The 8,707-nt window shown below is 39.5% G+C and overlaps 1 pseudogene; it reads left to right on the top strand.

Moving 5' to 3' along the window:
- The first annotated feature begins 1,350 nt into the window (after positions 1–1,350).
- Positions 1,351–7,881, top strand: LOC118857597 (annotated as a pseudogene).
- Positions 7,882–8,707: the final 826 nt, after the last annotated feature.

Below are 8,707 nucleotides of genomic sequence, written 5' to 3'. Positions count from 1 at the left end.
GCTACTGCTGCTACTACTTCTACTGTGGCTGCTGCGGCGGCGGTGGCGGCAGCGGCTACCTTGGATGTTGACAGAGGATTCTAGGATCTCTTGAAATCCTTTGTGTTTCTAGGATGTTGTGATTCTACTCCATAAACCATGAATTGTTGAGGAAAACTCTGACTTTTTTGTGCATTATTCTGCGAGCGCAAGGTCTTGCATGAAGTAGATGTTCAGAAATGACGATGAGACAAGTCTAAAATTATTAACGATAGGAAAACAAGCTGTCAGAGAAATAGAAAATTCATTTCGTAAAACTGAATAAAAGCCGTAAGTATGAAAATAATACAAAATTCTTTCAGACCCAGGCATATAATGTCCAGAGAAAGATAAAGAGAGTGGGATATAAGATTTTTTTTAAAAGCATAAAATTCACATATTTCAAGATCACTGCAGATGATGACTGAAGCCATGAAATTAAAAGAAGCTTGCTCCTTGGAAGGAAAGTTATGACAAATCTGGATAGCATACTAAAAAGTGGAGACATCATTTTGCCAACAAAGATCTGTATAGTCAGATCTATGGTTTCTCCAGCAGCAATGTATGACTGTGAGAGTTGGACTATAAGGAAAGCTGGGAGTTTCAGAATAGATGCTTTTGAACTGTGGCTAAAGAGAAGACTTTTGGGAGTTCTTTGGACAGCAAGCACATCAAATCAGTCAATAATTCAGACTATTCACTGGAAGGTCAAGCGCTGAAGCCAAAGCTTGACTACTTTAGCCACATAATGAAAAGACAAGACTCATTGGAAAAGGCTCTGGTGATAGGAAACATTGAAAGCAAAAGGGAAAAGGGATGGCACAGAATGAGATGGATAGATAGTATCATGGAAACAATGAGCATGAACTTGGACAGACTTTGAGAGAGCGGAGAATAGAGGAACCTGGTGCAGTATAGTGCCTGGGATAAGAAAGAGTTGAATAGGACTGAGTGACTGAACAACAAACATATTTCATATGTCTGGCTTCCTAGGTAGTGGCTTCTTAAGATACCAGTTTGTCCATGATTGTCATGCTCAGCCCATTGAATGGAGGCTGTGGGATGGTCACATGCATTACTTAATTTATCACAAAGTGATCCAGGATCATATACACCTACATGGCTCCTCCATGGTTTTGACACCTGGCTTCTCAGATCTGGGTTTCCCTGTCGCTCTGTCCCGTGTGGCTTCATTTGCTTCTATTAATTTCAGTCATGTTTGGTTTTTGCCACTGGATTGGAAATTTCTGGCTTCTACTTTGCCTCCCCTTTTAATCACGATAATCTCTTTTTCATCTGGTTTTCCCACAGTCCTGTTCTGCTCTGGAGATGATGGCTATTGACCCCTCATCTCCTGTTATGCCGTTTGGGCTTTAACAAAATGGAGTAGCCAAAAACTTTTTAATAATTGCATCCTATGTAGTGCAGACTACATAACTATCACTTGCTAAGGTATTATCTTTCTCATACTCCTTTTAGGGATGTCTATCTTTCTTTAGCTTCCATCTAGATAGAATTCAGTCACACCTGTTTCCAATTGAAGTGACTAATTCCCTTATAACAGTAAGGACAAGCAGTCTATCAGGCAGCATCTAGAAAACACAAACATTATTTACTACATCTGGTCTAGAAAATTAAAACTAATGTGGACAAATTACTTTGGAAGCCACCTGCAAAACAGTGATAAAACAAACCACTTTTATGCAATTACTCCATGATAATAGTCAAGAAAATTGCTGTTAGAAACTTAACTTAAAGTTTTTTTCCAGTGCCACTACCTAGGAGTTTCTGAAATGATTTTGCAGACACAATTAACTGTTATCCTTAAAATATTGCATTATCTCATTAGAATTTTCCTCTTTTTCTTGGGAGTGAATCCTCAAGTGCTTCCTTCTCTCCTCTGACATTGCTACCATCTTGGTACCCTTATTACTTCATGCCTCGACCATTGAATTAGCTTTCTGATTGATCTCCATGCATCAAATCTCTTTCCACTCCAGGCCATCCTCCAATCTGCTGTCAGATGATCTCCCTAAAGTGCAAGCCTGACCATGTTACCCTCCCTTTTGATAAACTCCTGTGGCTCCCTATTACTTCCAGCATCAAATATAAAACCCCATATTTGACTTTTAAAGCTCTTTAGAAGCCAACCCCTCCCTATATTTCCATTCTTCCTACACTTTGCTCTTCTCCAAGTACCCTGTGATCCAGTGACACTGCCCTCTTCATTATTTTTTCACACAAAATTTTCCGTCTTGCTGAGAGCATTTTCACTGTCTATCCTCCCTCCCCTCCCCAAGTCTGGAATTTTTTTTCTTAACTTCTACTTCCTGGTTTCCTTGGCTTCCTTCAAGTTTCAGCTGAAGTCTCACCTTCTATGGGAAGTCTTTCCAACTCTTCTTTAATGCTAGTACCTTCTCTCAGTTGATTATCTCTAATCTATCCAGTGCTCATTTTACTTATACCTAGTTGTTTGAATATTGTAAGCTCCTTGAGGTCAGGAACTGTTTTTGCCTTTTGTTGTATCCCAGCACTTAGCACAATGCCTGGCATATAAGAGGAAGTGGATTAAATATTTGTTGACTGACTGACTGTCCAACCAAAGATCAAAGGGGAAGAAATTTAAAGAATAAATTGTGTCTGGAATTCGGAGAGTGATTGATTATATGACATTATAGGGTGGGTAGGAGAACAAAAGAAGGAAGGAAGGAGGGAGGGAGGGAGAGCTGGGAGAGAGGGAAGAAAGGAAGGAAAGAAGGAGGGAGGGAGGGAGAGAGAGTTAGGGAAGAGAGAGAAAAGAAAGAATGAAAGAAAAAAGGAAGAGAAAGAGGAGCTGACTTGAATAATTTGCTTTAATCTACAACACAGAATGTCTCCTTCTTTGCATATTTTTTCTCATGGTGATGTGAATACTTAACAGCCTTTGCTTTCTCTTACTTCATTTCATTTTTAATAGGGGCTCTTTCCTTTAGATTTTAGTTGTTATCCTTTTAAAGTTCTCTTAAACAACAGAGTTCTCCAAGATAATTACTTCATGTAATAATCTCAGTAGTAACTCATTTTGATTTTGTGTCTTTAAAAAGACCCCTTTACTGATTTGTATTCCTTACAAGAAAATAAATCTTGTTCCAGGGGTTGACTCAGTAGACCCAAATCCTGGGTTTTGGGTCTACACTTTAAAAATCTAAGTACTCAATATGATAAGCTCTCTAACAATTTATAACAACAAATGATATGCAGAAACGACTAGGTATTTCATTAGGTTGCTAATCAAATATCTAAACTAAGGGAACATCTTTTTTTGTTAACTTGATTATCTCCTCACTAATTTTCTTCATATTTTCACTTTTTTTTCTAATTTTTATCCAACTCCTTTCAATTTTATCCCTATGTCATTTAATTATCTTCAGATTAATCAATAGACATTTGATGAGAGACAATAAGCTATATAGATATGAACCAAATTGCACAGATAACTAGAGATTAGGTGTAGGTAAATAATCTCTGACATAAACAGTTCATCAGTTCAACCAATTAATAATTCTCTAATTGATAAATGGTCCAAGAATATGAATAGGCAATTTTCCAATGAAGAAGTCAAAACAATTTATAGCCATATAAAAATGTCAAAATCATTATTGATGCTTTGTTTTTGGGGGCAACTGGGTGGTTTTTATCCAAAATGAGGGGTAGTTGTGGGCAAGGGGTGGCAGTTGAGGGGGTTTTCTAGGACCCATGGGTCCAAGTGGAATGGGAGCTCATGCCTTGGTGGAGCCTTTCTCCAGGCCCAGCATTTTGACTCCACAAGTCTGGATGGAGTTATTTCTGTTTTCTGCCCCAAGCCAGAGCCAGAAGTGGTGGGATCTGTGATACTTAGAAGTATTGGACCCCAAATAGAGTCAGGATACCAAAAACTTGGTTCTGTTGAAGTGAATTGTTAGAGGAGAGTCGTTACGGAGAGTTGATTATGGTATCATCAAATTGAGTAAGAAGGGAGAAAGAAAGCAGAACTTTCCAAAATTAAATAGAAGACTTAAACATACCAGTACCCATCAATTCAGGATGAGAACACCCAGATGGGGACTACAGCAGCAGACTGGTTTTAGTAAAAATGGTTTGGGCTGAAGAGGAAGAATGGGCCCTGGAAAGAGATGGTTGTATGGAGTTATCACTGGCCTGACAGCTCAGAAAGCAAATGGGTTTGGTAAAGGAGTCAGCCCTATCAACCAACAAAGAGCAAACAGCAATATTATCTGATGTTAAAATGGAAAACAGATCTTCAGAGGCAAAATGACATGCAGAGGAAGCCAATCCCAGTTCTTAGGAGGTTGAACCAGTTAAGCAGAAGGAATAACATCCCAGTCAATTTCACCAGGAATGGAACTAAAAGAGAGACTTGGGGCAGAGCCAAGATGGCAGCTGGAAAGCAGGGACTAGCGTGAGTTCCCCGCTGAGTCCCTCCAAAAATCTATAAAAAATGGCTCTGAACCATTTCTAGAACTGCAGAACCCACAAAACAGCAGAGGGAAGCAGGGATCCAGCCCAGGGCAGTCTGGATGGTCTCTGGGTGAGGTCTATCTGGCAGGGGGTGGGGAGCAGAGCGGAGCAGAGCAGAGCCCAGTGTGGGCGGTGTGGACCAACCAGACCAGGAGCTGGGCAGAGCGTGCCCTAGCACCCTGAATCAGTGAGCTGCAACAGTTACCAGACTTCTCAACCCACAAACACCAAATCCAACAGAGAAGGTTAGTGGGAACAGCTGCGGGAGTAGAAGGAGTTCATGGTTTGGCTACCACCCCGGGGGCAGCGGAGGTGGGGCAGCTACAGAAGTACAGCTGCAGTTGCTTGGCCCCAGGAGCACCTGGTGGGAGGAATTAAGTGGCAGATCAGAGCAGGAGTGAAGAGACTGCTGAAGATCTAAGTCCAGTCTGGGTTGGGGGTTCTTGGGGAAGGAGGAGTGCTGGTGTGGCAGAGCTAGCGCATCCCCCCAAACATGGAACATAGTTCTCTTAACTCCACAAGCAGTCATACACAGCTGAAAAACTCAAGGGTCAAGTTAGTTGGCTGTGAATATGGCCAGGCAGCAAAAATGCACCCAGATTCAGTCTCAGACTTTGGATTCTTTCTTTGGTGACAAAGAAGACCAAAACATACAGCCTAAAGAAGTCAACAAAGTGAAAGAGCCTACAACAAAAGCCTCCAAGAAAAACATGAACTGGTCCCAGGCCATGGAAGACCTCAAAAAGGATTTGGAAAAGCAAGTTAGAGAAGTAGAGGAAAAATTGGGAAGAGAAATGAGAAGGATGAGAGAAAACCATGAAAAACAAGTCAATGACTTGCTAAAGGATACCCAAAAAAATACTGAAAAATATAATGAAGAAAACAACACCTTAAAAAATAGACTAACTTAAATGGTAAAAGAGCTCCAAAAAGCCAATGAGGAGAAGAATGCCTTGAAAGGCAGAATTAGCCAAATGGAAAAGGAGGTCCAAAAGAACACTGAAGAAAATACTACCTTAAAAATCAGATTGGAGCCAGTGGAAGCTAGCGACTTGATGAGAAATCAAGATAATATAAAACAGAACCAAAGGAATGAAAAAAATGGAAGACAATGTGAAATATCTCATTGGAAAAACCACTGACCTGGAAAATAGATCCAGGAGAGATAATTTAAAAATTATTGGACTACCTGAAAGCCATGATCAAAAAAAGAGCCTAGATATCATCTTTCAAGAAATTATCAAGGAGAACTGCCCTGATATTCTAGAGCCACGGGGCAAAATAGAAATTGAAAGAATCCACCGATAACCTCCTCAAATAGATCCCCAAAAGAAATCTCCTAGGAATATTGTCGCCAAATTCTAGACCTCCCAGATCAAGGAGAAAATACTACAAGTAGCCAGAAAGAAACAATTTGAGTATTGTGGAAACACAATCAGAATAATCCCAGATCTGGCAGCTTCTACATTAAGAGATCGAAGGGCTTGGAATACGATATTCCTGAGGTCAATGGAGCTAGGATTAAAACCAAGAATCACCTACCCAGCAAAACTGAGTATCATGCTCCAAGGCAAAATATGGATTTTCAGTAAAATAGAGGACTATTAATCTTTCTCAGTGAAAAGACCAGAGCTGAATAGAAAATTTGACTTTCAAACACAAGAATCAAGAGAAGCATGAGAAGGTAATCGAGAAAAAGAACAAGGAAAAGAAATTAGAAGAGACTTACTAAAGTTGAACTGTTTTGTTTACATTCCTACATGGAAAGATGATGTGTATTATTCATGAGACCTCAGTATTAGGGTAGCTGAAGGGAATATGCATATATATGTGTATACACACACACACACACATATATATATGTTTATGTATATTATATATAAGTGAATGTGTATGTATGTATATATGTATGTGTATATATATGTGTGTGTGTATATATATGTTTATGTATATTATATATAAGTGAATGTGTATGTATGTATATATGTGTGTGTGTATATATATATGTGTGTGTGTGTGTATATATATACATATATATATATATATACAGAGAGAGAGAGAGAGAGAGAGGGCACACGGTGAGTTGAAGATGAAGGGAAGATATCTAAAAGAAATAAAATCAAATTAAGGGATGAGAGAGGAATATATGGAGAGAGGGAGATAGGGAGAGATAGAATGGGGTGGATTATCTCGCATAAAGGTGGCAAGAGGAAGCAGTTCTGTGGGAGGAAGGGAGAGGGCAGGTGAGGGGGGGAATGAGTGAATCTTGCTTTCATCAGATTTGGCCTGAGGAGGCAATACCATACATACTCAATTGGGTATCTTACCCCACAGGAAAGAAGAAGAAAGAAGATTTTTAAAAAGGTGGGGATGATGGAGGAGAGGACAGATGCGGGTGGAGGTAATCAAAAACAAACACTTTCAAAAGGGGACAGGGTCAAGGGAGAAAATTCAGTAAAGGGGGATGGGTTGGGAAAGGGCAAAATATAGTTAGTCTTTCACAACATGAGTATTGTGGAAGGGTTATACATAATGATACACATGTGGCCTATGTTGAATTGCTTGACTTGTTAAGGAGGGTGGGTGGGAAGGGAAGAGGGGAGAGAATTTGGAACTCAAAGTTTTAAAAAGAGATGTTCAAAAACAAAAAAAAAGTTTTTGCATGCAACTAGAAAATAAGATACACAGGCAATGGGGCGTAGAAATTTATCTAGCCCTACAAGAAAAGAAGGGAAAAGGGGATGGGAGGGGAGTGGGGCGACAGAAGGGAGAGCTGACTGGGGAAAAGGGTAACCAGAATATATGCCATCTTGGAGTGGGGGGGGGGAGAGTAGAAATGGGGAGAAAATTTGTAATTCAAACTCTTGTGAAAATCAATGCTGAAAACTAAATATATTAAATAAATGAATTTAAAAGGAGAAAAAAAAAGAAAAAAAAGGAATGGAACTAAATTAAATCAGCAAAAACACACATGCCAGGGAACATTCCTTTTCAGCAGAGACCTTAAGGCCCAGGTGCACCCAGGACAACTATTAGACAAACCAACAGCAAAGAGACCTCGTCAATGGCAAATTTCTACCACAAACGGAGGGATTTTGACTGTATCCACTGATAATCCTGGAGAAATTAATTCATCCTTCAGTAGTTCAGAGACTTCCTTTAACTCATACTCCTATACCATCATTTCTGATGAAAAGGGATCACCCTGAAGAGAAGTAGAGTCCTAAAGGAGTTGCCTTACAATTTGACATAAACACTGTTGCAAAACAGACCGGGATGACTTTGAATGAGTCATTTGAGATCCTGAAGGAACAAAGAATTGCTCTTACTCAGAACAAAGAAAGCCACTTTGTGACTGTGGGATAAATCCTCCATCAAAGGGACATTTGAGGATAACTATTTGTTTGAAAAGTTGAGTTGACAGAAGAAACTATGTGCCAGAAATTCCATGGAAATTTGTTTCGATACTGACTAATCTAAATAACTCTTACTACTTTTACTTTGGAATAGTATTTTTTTTAAAAATGTATGAAGGAATCCCCTGAGAGAACACCAGGGAAATCCTGATCTATTCCTAAAGGTGTCCTTTTTGGTCTGACAGAAAATCCTACATGGACTCAATTGGATGATAAATGGGTAGCATTCTTCTTTAGTTCCTCACGTAACATACTTGCAACAGACCTGTAGAAGTTAATTATTTTTGTGATAATGCTATTTGCTATCTTTTCTTTCCTTTACCCATCCAGATTGCATAGACATGTCCATTGTAAATCTCTTCTTAAAGAGGTATGAGTCTGTTTCATTCTATTTCTTTTTTGATTGGCATTTGACATGGAATGGATTTCATCAGCAGGGGAACAAAAAAGTCCATCAGGAAATTCAGAATTTCAGTGTTTGCATGCGTGTACCTGAAACTTACTGTCCAACTTTTCATGACCCCATTTGGGGTTTTCTTAGCAAAGATACTGGAGAAGTTTGCCATTTCTTTCCCCAGCTCATTTTACAGATGAGGAAGCTGAGACAAACAGTGGTTTGCCCAGGGTCACACAGCTAATAAGTGTCTGAGGCCAGATTTGAACTCAGGAAGATGAGTCCTCCTCACTCCAGGCTTGACACTCTATCCACTGTACCACCTAGCTATCATTTTTTTCATCTACAAAGATTCAATTTGACTCTGTGACTTTCATTCATG

This window comes from Trichosurus vulpecula, chromosome 7 (assembly GCF_011100635.1).
Source record: "Trichosurus vulpecula isolate mTriVul1 chromosome 7, mTriVul1.pri, whole genome shotgun sequence".
Classification (NCBI taxonomy): domain Eukaryota; kingdom Metazoa; phylum Chordata; class Mammalia; order Diprotodontia; family Phalangeridae; genus Trichosurus; species Trichosurus vulpecula.
The sequence above is the reverse complement of the archived record's forward strand: the minus strand, read 5'-3'. Positions and strand labels throughout refer to the sequence as shown.